Here is a 14,642-nt window from a genome sequence, read left to right as displayed (position 1 = left end):
AAAATCCCCCCTTAAGCTGCTATGATTAGCCCAGCCGTTGCTTCCACCAAATGATCCATGGAGTTGTAGTTTGGTGCCGGTGTTTAGTTCTCTCTGGCTCAGCTTCCAGTAACTACTGTTCTCCCCAAAAAGCTATTGTGGGGGTGGGACTAAATTAAGCAGCAGCTTCAGGGGAGCTATTTCAGCAGGGAAAGGGTTAAAGAGCTGCACCACACACACCCAGTCCTCCAACTTGTCCTCTGCTATAGCAGGTTGCTTTTTTTACAAAGCCACGAAATCTGTCACAGATCGCTAAGGCTGCACATCGTTTGGTCCTTAGAGAAGTCTGAAATTCAGATTCGATCCTTGTATGAGACAGCTGCATATTCTTGCATTGCAGTGTTTTGGACTACATGGTCCTCAAGGTCCCTTCCACCTCTACAATTCTATATGATATAAACTTGCAGATACGGCTTCAGAATGCAAGCTTTCTGGTGTCAAAAGCAGAAAATGCCTTTTGAAATATTAATTCGGTCTTATTGATTAAATCTTTAATGGATGTCCCTGTTTATAATTATAGAAGCAAACTGAGAGTTGCCACGGACCTCTGATTATGACATCAATGAATGACTCACAGTGCAATCCAGTGCTTGCATCCTCAATAAGGCATTCCCATTGAGTTTAACGATGAGGCTTACTTCCTGGTAAGCGGAGGAGGTGGGACTGCGGCCTATGTTACTTTTGGTTTGGTAGCTAGTGGGCAGAAACACTGGGGGGGGAATGGACATGTTCGTGGGAGGAATAAGCATTTGCCAGTTCATTTGCCTGATCCACATCATATAAACCAGCAATTATTTAAACTGAAGTTCTTCATTTTTTTTAAATAAATGTTTATTGAGGTTTTATAAAACAAAAAGATCATCATTTCAAATAAATCAATCGATTAGATAAAGCCCGAACAAAAAACAAAAAACAGAAAAACAAGAAAGCATACACACTTAACAAAAAAAAGAAGAAAAAAGAAAAGTCCACTTTTTAAATTTCAAAATTCCATGTCCCTCTGTCCTGACCTCCTCACATCTCTCTTTTTTGTGTTCCTCTTTGTTCCATCAAATTCAGCAAGTTCTGACCCTTTTTCAAACCTTACTTATAGTTATATATTTCTAGTTATTATGTCTCAAATTTCCCTTATCTTAGCCCATTACTCCACCTTATATACTATGACATAATATTATTCTGTTCATAACCCCCTTCTCCTTTTTTTAAAATTCTTCTTTTCATTCACTTTTAACCAAATCCCACATGCCCTGTTACCTTCACTTCCCACATCATGTTAACACTCAAACATTTTACAATGTTTTTGTAAATAGTCCTTAAACTTTTTCCAGTCCTGTTCCATCAATTCTTCTCCCTGGTCACGGATTCTGCCAGTCATTTCTGCCATCTCCATGTAGTCGATCACTTGTATCTGCCACTCTTCCACGGTGGGTAGGTCTTGTGTCTTCTAAACTGAAGTTCTTCAAAATGCCTTCACAATGATGACAAAAGTCCATCTTGCACCACAAAGAGGCACTGAAGCCATTAAGGATTTTTCTTAAGAAACTTGAGGACACCTTCCTCTTCCACTTGAAAAAATGGGCAGCAGGACCAACATCAAAGGTCAGCATGGCTGGGCAACTCTCAGGGATCGCACCACCCTGAACCTGCTCCTCCTCTTGTTAACCTGCTCCTAAGCTCTCTATCCCAGTGGCAATGCGAAGGAAGTTCAGTAGGTGCCACTTCCTGCCTGGCAAGTAAGCCAGTGGGAGCGATGATGAGCCAGTAGCAAGTGACAAGGGCAGTGAGGAGGAGGCAGACTCACCCAAGGGCAAAGGGCTATGGAGAGCGTCTTGCCCAGGGGCTGCCCAAAACCTGGAGCAAACATTGATGAGCAGGCTGTCCTGATCTGGGACGCAGATGGCACTGTGCTCTAAACCACTGAGCCTCTTGGGCTTGACAATCAGAAGGTCGGCGGTTCAAATCCCCGCAATGCAGTCAGCTTCCGTTGCTCTGTCCCAGCTCCTGCCAACCCAGCAGTTCGAAAGCACACCAGTGCAAGTAGATAAATAGGTACCACTGTGGTGGGAAGGTAAATGGCATTTCCATGCGCTCTTTTTTCCGTCACGGTGTCCCGTTGCACCAGAAGCGGTTTAGTCATGCTGGCCACATGACCCACAAAGATATCTGTGGACAGCTCCCTCGGTCTGAAAGTGAGATGAGCGCCGCAACCCTATAGTTGCCTTTGACTGGACCTAACCGTCCAGGGGTCCTTTTTACCTTTACCTAATCCAGGCAGGAATGTGCTTTAAACGTGTGTTGAGCACACAACAAAATTTCACTAGTTAAAATCTAACACTTAAATATTTTAACTGTTAAATTTGGCTGCCACCTTTTCCCCACTGGCAGGGCTCCTGTGCTATATATATGATATATATATATCATGTCGTTTATTTATTTTTGTAACCAGGAATGATTTTCCCATTGAATTTATCCAGTATCTAGGAATATAGATCAGTGGCTGGCGTAAGCGAAAGTTAGGAACGGGTGGAATTTTGAAAAGGGGAAGAATTTGTCAACTGTAAGGGCATACAATTTAATAATAATAATAATAATAATAATAATAATAATAATAATAATAATTTATATCCCGCCCTCCCTGGCCAGAACCAGGCTCAGGGCAGATAACAACACAATGACTGGAGGCAAAGGAATACATCTCTTTAAAATATTTTAAAGGAAAACGTATTGTAAAGGAGACATTGTGACAAACGGAATTCTGCAAGTGAACACGACTCAAACAACAAATTATTTTGAAACCCAGATTAAGGAGGAGTATTTTGAGGGCACATGGGTTATTACTAACATTAAATCAGAAATAACATAAATTTATGGGGCAGTGGAATAAGGACGATTTGGGCACAATATTTGGAAAACTGGATTCCCGCCTCCATTTGTTTCACATTCCAAAAAAAGCTGAATATAAAGGAATGTAAAGATTGCATTTCATCCCATAGAGGATAAAAACAGATGAATTGCTGGAAAGCTGTTAAAAGGCCCAGCAGCTCAGCAGAGAAAAGGTTGGCAACCCTGTTTTTAAGTTGGGGCTTCGTTTTAGGGCACCTGTCTCCCTAACTATTTCAGCAATTGTGCTAATCCTAGATACCATCAGAAAAGATCCTATTTCCAGAATACAATGCAACTTTAGAACCTGCCTAGCTAGTTACTGAAATGAAAACACTCCAGACAGACAAAATGTAAACAAGGCAGAAACAGGCTATTTTTGGTTAAGCGGGTTTTTCCCCTGACCTAACTTTTTAAATTAGGTTGCTGAATTATAGCTAGAAGGTGGGCTGCTCTTCCTTTGTTCCTACAAAAACACATTTGACTCTCAGTGGGAAAGAAACAGGACTACGCCCTTTGACATAATTTCAGTGCCTATATAGTCGCACCTTGGTTGACAAACGCCTTGCTACTCAAATGTTTTGGCTCACGAATGCCGCAAACCTGGAAGTGAGTCTTCTGGTTTGCAAACCTTCTTTGGAACCTGAACGTCTGACACTGCTTCCGCAGCTTCCGATTGGTTGCAGGAGCTTCCTGCAGCCAATCGGAAGCCACGCCTTGGTTTCCAAATGTTTTGGAAGTCGAACGGACTTCTGGAAGGGATTCCATTCGACATCCGAGGTACTGCTGCATATTGTAAACCACCCCAATCTCTCAGCGCTGTGAGATTCCCGGGATCCTGGACACTTACCCAGGGTTTATGTTTCCTTTTGGAAATGAGGCACAGCAGAGACCGTGGTGTCTTTATGATGTATGGTTTATTTACACATATACACAACCCAAGCCTACTGTGGAGGGGATCACAGCATTAACATCCCAAAAGGGTCTTGTTTCTCCCATAGCTGCAGCCTTGGATTCAGACAGAAATCAAACATTGTGCTCTTTCTCTCCAGCTTTCAGCCTGCAGCTTTTCCTCTAAGTCCCATTACAACCAACTCTCAATTTTGGCTTTGTCCTATCTAAGAGAGGGAGGAAGAGCCCCACCCATTCGCTATCTGGTATAGAGTCCCCTTCCTCATAATGTTGTTGTTGTTTGAGGATTTGCAGCGAAATTTCCCACACCACTGGCAGATTTTAATTTCTTTGGCCTCATTCTGTTGTTTCTCTCTTCATACCAGTCGGCAGATAAGGATGGGGTGCAGCCATAGTTCAGTGAATCTGCCCCACACAACTAGTTCTGTTTGCTGAGCGTTCCATTTACTTTCCCCCACTTCTTCTGCTTTTCTTTCATTAAATAAAAAAATAAAAATAGTTACCCAGCTAGACCGCCGTAGCCAATCTTCCCCTCCTGCTTTCCAACTGAACTCCCTTCCTAATCACATTTGGCCTTGCAAATTGTACAAGGAAGACTTCCTCTAACTTTGCCCCCGTAACATAGGGTTGCCATATTTCAAAAAGTGAAAATCCAGACACAAAAGTTGTTGAGCTCTTTTTGCAAATACTCCAAAAAATTGGAAGTTTTTGACCTATTTTTAAGGAAATTCATCAATCGGCTGGTCTGGGGGTGTGGCCTGGCCCTATTTAGGGCCGGCACAGCCGAGGACTGCCCTCTTTTCATTGCCGCGCTACAGCTGATCGGGTTTTTCCCTCCCCGCCCACCCTTAGGTTAGGTTTCTCCAACCTTGCTATGGACTCCGGTTGGTCGCCGTCAAGGGGCCTGGTAGGAATTTTTCCATTTGGCAAATTGGCACCGGCCATCTGGTTTTTTTGCCTACCTCGTAGTAATCGTCACAACTTTCGGGGCATTGGCCGTTAGGCATTGGTTAGGGGTATTGTTATGCAGATTACATGGGGGGGAGGAAGCGCCATCACCTCCCCCCCAAATCGAACGGTAGTCCGGTAAAGGATTCCGGGGGCGTGGCCTCGTCCTAAGCCTATGGAGGTGTGGGCCAATGGCATGCCCCCAAGCGGTGACCCAGGGGAACTCCTAGTTGACGTGCCTCAGCAGGACTCCCCCTACTGGTGGTTAACCCTTGCCGGTCTTCATCCAAGCGGCCTGAAGCCAGTTAGCTGATAGGACCAATGCCTAAGCCAATACCCCTCAATTCCTGTAATCAATAAAGTTGTGGCCTAATTCGACCCATTAACCTTAAACTCTTGCGTCTTGTGTCTTTGTTTCCCCGGGGGGGGGGGGGACTCGCCGTGCAAGGTAACAACCCTGCTCTGTGCACGACATATTATTGCTAACTTCTGCCCTTAGAGAGGGCATCCATATTCTACTTTAACTAAAAGGGCATAGGGTGGAATTGCATCCTTTGTATTTGTACGGAGGATTTGCTCCACAGGCCTGCATAAGTCACCTGCCTCTGGGCTTTTGTTTTTGTCTGTGAAATGGGGATGGGAAAAGACTCATCACAATGTGGTCGACTGTACTGGAAGCCTAATCCATTATTGGCTTTAGCTACCGCTTGCATTGGAAAGACAAAAGGGAACCTCTCCTTAAATGGGGATGCAGATCAATTTACACATAGCCCGTTAATGCTAGAAATTATCATTAGGGACAGATGTTTATTTTGAACGCAGGAACATATTGTAGGAGATCACAGTCAGTGTTACCTGTTAATTAATTACTTATCCTAGGCCAGGGGTGCCCAAACTTTTTTCAAAGAGGGCCAGATTTGATGAAGTGAACATGTATGAGGGCCAACCAAAGTTATTGAGCTTTTTTTAGGATTGAAATTGTTGAGCTTTTGGGGGGGGGGATTTTACTACCCCAGGAAAAAATAAACTGCCATACAATTTTACTGCAAAGTTGTTGGGGATTGAAGTTTCACGCCAGGAAATAAACTGCCACAGGGGCCGGATTAAACTGATCGGCGGGACGGATTAAGCCCCAGAAACAGCCCCAGTCCTAGGCCATGCTTCTTTACTTTTTAACTGCAGCCTCGCATGGAGAAATGTAGCGGGTGAAGATTTTCCGGGCATGAAAATAAAATTTGGGGCATGGAATTAGAAGGCACCCTACGGAAATTGGTGACCATGTTGAGTAAGCAACTTGCCTACAACGTCAGAGCATTTATTTAACAGATGATATATTTACAGGTAAGGGACGGTTTTATACCTGGAGATGGTCAGCTGCAAAGGAAAGCAGGCCTCCTGTACATGTAATCGTTATGTAACTAGAAGAAGGGATTTGTCACGTTTATTTGCAGCTTTTCATACTCCTACAATGGCTAAAATGTCGCTGACAATCTGTAAATCAGTGCCCAGTGCAGGCAGAGTGACCAGGGACAACAAAGAACACAATGTCTGTACTCTTCATAGCTATGAAAAGGGGGGAATCTCATCAGATTATCAGCATTTTATGACAGGGTTGCTGTTCCTCGCTCCATTGGTTCCTGCAGGTGTGCCTCATGCAGACATTAGCAAGGAGTGGGGAACCTGCCATCATCCAGATTTTGTTGGACTATGACTCTCATCATCGCTGTCCATTGGCCACATAGTCCCAACAACGTCCAGTAGGAGGTCCTCCATCCAAGCAGCAGAGGAAGAGTATTTATTTGTTGTATTATCTACCACATTTATGTTAACCTTACCAGATTTTTTTCAAAGAATCCAGGGACACTTTAAAAAAAGAGAGAGAGAATTTTTTTTTTAAAGTTATTTAAAAAAATCAAGAAGTAATATCTTCTCTTCTGTGGTCTCCTCTGTCACATGGCCTTCCTCTGGGCCCCAGCCTGCTTTCTTGGGGTGCTAGCCGCTGTGGAGTAGGCTGGGGTCGGGCCTGGGCTCAGCCACGTGTCCTTGCCTTCCTACCTCTCCTCCTGAGTAGCAGCAGCGGCGCTGCAGGGTTGGGGCTCTCCTCTTTTTTCTCCTTCCTCTTTCTCTCTCTTCCTTCTCCTTCTGCTCTCCTCCTTCTCCCTGCGTCGGCTACGGGGTTGTCCTGGCCCCTGAGAGCCGCTGGGCAGTTGGCTGGGAGCTCTTGCGCCTGGCTCGATTTGGGTCGCAGGGGGGTGTCAATGGTTCCCCCAGTTGACACGCCGGGCATCCCCGGTTCCCCCTTGGCAGTGGCGGCCGCAGCAGCAGTCTCAGCAGCCAGGAGCCACCTGGTAGCGCAGTTTGCTCTGGCTGGCTTCAGGAGCTGCTCGCTGCTGTGGCACCCACAATTTTGCCTCACCAGAAGTCCCCATATGATGTGTCTTGTGCCGTTGAACCAATCACGCAACATTCATTCCCTACTAATAAATCTACAACACTTAAAATATAAATCCGGGGACATTAAATGAAATCTGGGGACATTCCGGGGACAGATTTTGTCCGGGGACAGATTTGTAAACCCCGGGACTGTCCCCGGGAAACGGGGACATCTGGTAACCATAATTTATATGGCACTCCTTGTGGGATAGACCGTGCTTTTGCCTGCTATGCCTCAGCAATCTGGAAGAGTCGATCAAGAGCTGTCAGGACAATCTTGTTCAAAACACACACACACACAGATGGCAGGAGAACGTCCTGTGTGATTTATTTTATTTAGTAAATTTATATACCGCCCCTCCTCCGTAAATCTCAGGGCAGTTCACAACATAAAAACACAAAATATACAATAAAAACAGGAACAAAAGAAACCACAAACCAATAACACCCACTGCCTTCACACTTGCCTTCTGTAGCATGTATATGAGGCAATTATAAATGATTAGTACTAATTTTCCTATGAAATGTGCTTCTCAACAGTAAGGTGAATAAGGTTATTTTTTCCAAGGTGAAGTCTGTCTCCTAAGAGGCCATGGATTTGTTAATTCACTGTTTACCTAATGCAGACTAATACAGAAAAGACAGGACATACTATTTGGCAGGCATATTATTGGACAATAAAGCCATATTTACTGGCAACATGCAGGTTACCTGCAGATTAAAGGGCTCATTAATTAAAACTACAAATGGGATAAAAGGTTGTTGCTAAATAAATAAGGTAAAAGGTAAAGGACCCCTGGACAGTTAAGTCCAGTCAAAGGCGACTATGGGGTACAGCGCTTATGTTGCTTTTCAGGCTGAGGGAGCTGGCTTTTGTCCACAGACAGCTTTTCCGGACCATGTCGCCAGCATGACTAAACCGCTTCTGGCAGAAGGGGACACCGTGATGAGTGCCAAGCGCATGGAAACGGTGTTTACCTTCCCGCCACAATGGTACCTGTTTATCTACTTGCACTGGCGTGCTTTCGAACTGCTAGGTTGGCAGCAGCTGGGACCGAGCAACAGGAGCTCACCCCATCACACAGATTCAAACTGCCCACCTTCGGATCGGCAAGCCCAAGAGGCTCAGTGGTTTAGACCACAGCGCCATCCATGTCCCTGCTAAGCAAATAAGTAGCTGGCTTGTTATGTGGCTTTTCAGTTAAAACCAATTTAGCCAAACAGGACTGAGAACATTTCTGATGGTAAAAGTAGAAAATTGCAATATAAACCAGTAAGCTTTGAAAAGTTCCCTGTTGGGACTCAAGGCAGTTTACAAAGAAAACCAAAAACCGCTAAAACATGGAAACATCAACCATTAAAATACAATACAGTGGTACCTTGGGCTACAGACGCTTCAGGTTACAGATTCCGCTAACCCAGAAATAGTACCCCAGGTTAAGAACTTTGCTTCAGGATGAGAACAGAAATCGCATGGTGGCGGTGCGGGAGGCCCCATTAGCTAAAGTGGTACCTCAGGTTAAGAACAGCATCAGGTTAAGAATGGACCTCTGGAACGAATTAAGTTCTTAACCCGAGGTACCACTGTAAAACATAGATAAAATTAGAACTATATACATATATAAAATCTTTTTAAAAATATTCCAATAATTGCAAGAAACATAAGCCATGCTTAGAATAAGTTAATGCTGAAGGCAAGAGAACTTACTCTAAGCATGACCAAGTCTGGCTCTTCCAACTCGCAACTTCTAAGTCTACACATAGCACAAAGTAATTTTGTTAGACCTGGGCACTGCAGCAAATCTGTTCTGTTTTAAATCCTTACTTTTTAATACATACAAATTATGCAGGCATTATCCTAATTATTGAATCTTTCTGTCCTCTGGCCAGTCCTGCTTTTCCTGCTCCCAAACACATGTCAGTCTCAATCAATCGATGTGGAAAATTACGCAGAACACATGCAGAGCTGAAATGTGAAAGGATACATCTCTCTCCATCCACGGCTCTCTAAAGCAATATAAAATAGCATTGGGTTTAATTTCTGCTTTCTGTGTCTTAAATTTCTCTCACCTGCACACACTTTTTGAAATATGAAAGGACAGTTGCTAAAACATGTTTTTCCCCAGTCTCAAAAAGAGAGGACTTTAAAGGCTGCGGGCCCTGTACCCACTTGCTTAAGAGCAAGCCCAATTAGGACTTATTCCTGAGGGGACATGCATTATAAGTATCCCATCTCTATGCAAATCTGAAACATTATGAGCAACTGGGCTAATAATAATAATAAAAATTTTTATTTATACCCCACCCTCCCCAGCCAGAGCTGGGCTCAGGGCAGCTAACACCAGTAAAATTACAATAAAAACATAATGGGGCGGATCTAAAACCCCAATTTAAAATACAGGTTAAAATGCAATTTAAAATGCAGCCTCATTTTAAAAGTAGCCCATAGATCAAAACAGTAAGGGGAGGGAAACATAAGGGTCAGACTGAGTCCAAACCAAAGGCAAGGCAGAACAGCTCTGTGTTGCAGGCCCTGCGGAAAGATGTCAAATCCTGCAGGGCCCTAGTCTCTTGTGACAGAGCAAACCCCACCAAGTTGGGGCCAGTACTGAAAAGGCCCTGGCCCTAGTTGAGACCAATCTAACCACCTTGTGACTTGGGACCTCCAAAATGTTGTCATTTGTGGACCTTAAGGTCCTCCGCGGGGCATACCAGGAAAGGCGGTCCTGTAGATCTGTGGGTCCTAGGCCGCATAGAGCTTTAAAGGTCAAAACCAGCACCTTAAACCTGACCCTGTACTCCACTGGGAGCCAGTGCAGCTGGTAAAGCACTGGATGAATGTGATCCCATGGCAAGGACCCCGTAAGGAGCATTCTGCACCCGCTGGAGTTTCTGGGTCAGCTTCAAGGGCAGCTCCGCGTAAAGCTGCAATCCCGTCCCTGGTTGCCAGAGATAAAGTCCCATTCAAGTTACTGGATTTCATAGTATGCATAGGGCTTGCCTGAGACATTGCAGCAAATTGATTTATGGCCCTCCGTAATAATAAACCTCCATTGTTCCTGAAGCTCCAATCCTAGGCAAACATATCTGGGAGTAAGCCCCAGTTGAATGCAGTGGGACTCCTTTCTGAGTAAACATGCATAAGGTTGCGGTGTCAGGTGTTGTTATGTGTATTCACTTGGGAGTTGGCACCAGCAAGTTCAGCGGGACTTCTGTTGCGTCAATGTGCAGAGAATCTTACTGTAAGGAGAGTTCGTTTTCCAACTCGCCTTATGCCGTTCTTTATAGCTCTTCCCACACACCCTTCAACAATCTGTGGCTTTGTTTACAGAGAAAAGGGAGTGTGAGCCACTTCCGATGGTGGCTTGCTTGCTTGGGGTTTGGTTTTGGGATTATTATTATTTGCTTGGCCCTGTTTTTGATTCGGAACACAGGGTCTCAGAATCTTTAGTCCAGACTCAAGCTCAGGCAAACACAGACGACGGAATACATAACAGGTGTGGTTCAGGGACACATTCCAGCCATGCAAAATCACTTCAGGGGATGCCTAAGTTCAGGGCTGGTGGGGAGGGCAGCCCAGGGAAGAGTCCTAAAATCCAACTAGGGGCCAGGAGGGCTGTGAAATCCAAAACCTGCTCGTGCTAAGCAAACCTGGTTTCGGACTCTTCTAACTCCGCAGGGTTGTGGTGACCCTGGGTACATTTCCAAGAGAGCACCAGACAAAAAGCATCCTAATTGTTCATCAGTGTGCATTTATGCCTATCGATGACCAGCTAATGTCAAGCAAGCCGAAGGAGAGAGAGAGAAGAGAGAGAGAGAGAGAGAGAGAGAGAGAGAGAGAGAGAGAGAGAGACGCTTTGCAGCCTAGAACCGTATGAGTCAGAATACAGCGGCTGCTGTTCCAAAATGCTACCAGGCTAAAGTTGGGCAAGGATCCAGGGACAGGATGCTGCAAGGCAGGGTGTGACAGAAATTCTGCCACTCAAAATTAGCAAAAAATAAATAAATGTCTGTGTACATTCCTTCCCTTATTCAAAAGAATCATTGTTGGGTTTGTTCGTGATTACATTTAGATCCCTCTTTTCCTCCAAGGAGCTCAAAGCTGCAGAGTTCTCCCCATCGCCATTTTATCTTCAGAACAATCCTGTGATGTAGATTAGGCAAAGAGAATGTGACTTGCCCAAGGTCACCCAGGCTGGGTGGGGATTTAAACTCTGGTCTCCCAGGTCCGAGCCCAGCGCTCTAACCACTGCACCACACTGGTCTTCCTCACTTGTTCCTTCCTCTCTTCCCAATTCCTGTTTCTGTTGTGTAAAAAGAAAAGAAAAATAAATATATATTTTTTAAAAAATAGTATTAAAAAGGAAGGAAGGTTGTTTACTGCACTGTTCACAAATGTGTAACTATTGGGAATTGGGGCCGACCTTAGAAAAAGACTTTTAAGAATAAGTATTGACGTATAAAGATTGAGGTTTATAAGTTAAAATTGGTTAATTAAATTGAGGGGGTGAACCTAGAAAAAGATTTTGAAGAATAAGTATTGATATATAAAGATTGAGGTTTATAAGTTAAAATTGGTTAACTAAAATGAATTAGAGAAAATAAGGTAAAGTTTGGGGACAAGAACTTGCTGAGCTAAAAATTGGAACTGGAATACAAGAAGGGGAGGTGTGGGGAAGTCAAGGAAATTGGTCATTGACAGTAAGAAATGTAAGTTGTATGTGTGTTTAATTGCTTTTTTTTCTTTATGTTTTGTTTTTATTTTTTTGAAAATTTCAATAAATATCTTAAAAAAAAAAAAAAGCACAAATGTGTAACTATTGCATAACTATGTGTAGCTATGAGCTATGTGTAGCTATGAGTGGTTAGAGTGTCGGACTCCAACCAGGGCCATGCAGCTCACGGGGTAACCTCGGGTCAGTCACTCATTCTTAGCGTAACCTACTGTCAGGGAACTGCCACCGGAGCCTAGAGTGGAGGTAAGGCTCCCTAACGATGCAGGAGAAGGGACCAGCAGGGAGAGAGAGCAAACTTCCTTTGAGGAAGGAAATAGGAGGGACACCAGGAAGCAAGGGGAGACTGCGGAGGGAGGGCTCCAAGACTCTTCCACAGAGAGCAGCGGGGAGAGCCCAGGACCTCCGTTGGGCACGCCCACTCTGTGCAGGAGACTTCCGCGCAGAGAGGCTAGGCGGAGACTTGGGGTCAAAGAGTTTTTATGTTGGAAGAAGTTCAGAAAACGCCCACTGACGGATTCTGCCAGCGACTGACACAGCCATGGAGAAAGGGCTGTCCAGCCAGGGAAAGGTTTAGCCAGGCAACGTTGCCTAGAGCTGCAGCACCCTTTACGCACAAGCAACCCCCAATTCCCTTTACACCTACCTTCACAGGGTTGTTGTGGAGATTAAATGTGAAGGGGGAGAACCATGTAATCCACTTTGAGCTCCAAGGAGAAGAGAGGAGGGGTATAAATGCAATAAATTAATTAATATGGCTTTAAAGATGACCATCCCTTACATATAAATGTGGATTATTTATAACAGGTAGGGAATCTGTGGTCCTCCAATTCTAACATGGGGGGGGGGGAAGGTACCGGTACTGTGTACCCTTGAGAACCAGGGGATGCAGGTGGTGCTGTGGTCTAAACCCCTGAGCCTCTTGGGCTTGCCGATCAGAAGGTCGTCGGTTCAAATCCCCACAAGGGGGTGAGCTCCTGTTGCTCTGTCCCAGCTCCTGCCAACCTAGCAGTTCGAAAACACGCCAGTGCAAGTAGACAAATAGGTGCCGCTGCGGCGGGAAGGTAAACAGCATTTCCGTGCGCTCTGGTTTCCGTCATGGTGTCCCGTTGTGCCAGAAGCGGTTTAGTCCTGCTGGCCACATGACCCGGAAAGCTGTCTGCGGACAAACGCCGGCTCCCTCAGCCTGAAAGCGAGATGAGCACCGCAACCCCATAGTCGTCTTTGACTGAGGTTGCGGTACAGGGGTCCTTTAACTTTTTTTACCTATGAGTACCCCCAGAAAAAAAATTCACTGCGGACAATAGAGGCCAGATCAAGGCTGGGGAGGGAAGTTGTCTCCCCTTTATCAATATAGTGGTACCTCGGGTTATGAACTTAATTTGTTCCGGAGGTCCGTTCTTAACCCGAAACCGTTCTTAACCTGAGGCGCGCTTTTGCTAATGCGGCCTCCTGTTGCCGGCGTGCCACTGGCGTGCGATTTCTGTTCTCACCCTGGGGCAAAGTTCTCAACCCGAGGTACTACTTCCAGGTTAGCGGAGTTTGTAACCCTAAGTGTTTGTAACCTGAGGTACCACTGTACATTGTCTAGCCTCAGGGTCTTTATACCAGCTACCATGGGAGACTCATTAATAGTAGAATCCTTTTCTGACACAAGTTTTGCTTCAGCTGTACAACTGATAATCTGAGAATGATAAAAGAAAGCTAGCAGTGGCTGTGTTGAATTCTACCAAAGGGATTCCAAATGAGCCAGATGGAGGAGCTCTGTTTTTAAGGGAAGAACAAGGTTGCCATCTGGGGTCTGCCGTGAGCATTTCCGAGACATAACAGCTGCTCGAGGTTTTGATCGAACAGAAGTTTAGGATGTAGGTTCTGATTTTGATCCTTCTTCCTGGCATGTAGATACTATTTGGAAGGTGCAATTTTGTGCCCCGGATGGGTAAAATAAATATCAGAACCACATAGCTACCAAAATTTTATGGGAATAGGACCAGCTGTGTAGAAGTGAGGCTGTAATACGGGAAGTTGCCTTGCAGTGTTTTGGTCCTTCGATTTCACAGCCTGTTCCAGAGGGAGTCATTAGGCCTTTGCAGGTCCAGCCCCAGGAACTATTTAGTAGGGTGTTGCAGGGTTCAATCTCTCTTATGCTAACTAACATTTAGATGAACTTGCTGGGCTAGATTCTCCAGACGATTGAAGTGTGTCATCATGAACGTTCCAGTATAGCATGCCCAACCCTATTAAAAATAAAATAAAATTTCTCTTTCCTATTTTTCTTTTTACAATGTTTCTACAACAAAAATTAAATCTAAACAAAAACCAGCCTTCTCTTCGACTTCCCTCCCCTCTGCGGTTTCTTATTTACTGCAAAACCAATTCCAACCTATTTGTGAATTTAATCTTTTTACTCTATGTAAGTTTTTGATTTTTTACTGCTAGCGTTTATGTCAATCCTGCCAACGTTTTTGATTGTTTACAATTTGTCTACATATATTAAACAATTTCCCTGCCGTCTGTTAAAAAAGGTCTCTCATCTTGATCTCTTATTCTTCCGGTAAGTTTCAACATCACTGCATATTCCATCAGTTTTAATTGCCAATCTTCTTTTGTTGGGATGGTTTCTTATTTCCATCTTTGGCATAGAATTCAAATGAGACATTTGATGGTACTTCTTGATAAGGCAAAATGGGAGTCATC

The sequence above is a fragment of the Podarcis raffonei genome, chromosome 1 (genome assembly GCF_027172205.1).
Source record: "Podarcis raffonei isolate rPodRaf1 chromosome 1, rPodRaf1.pri, whole genome shotgun sequence".
NCBI classification, from domain to species: domain Eukaryota; kingdom Metazoa; phylum Chordata; class Lepidosauria; order Squamata; family Lacertidae; genus Podarcis; species Podarcis raffonei.
This window is presented reverse-complemented; position numbering follows the sequence as displayed.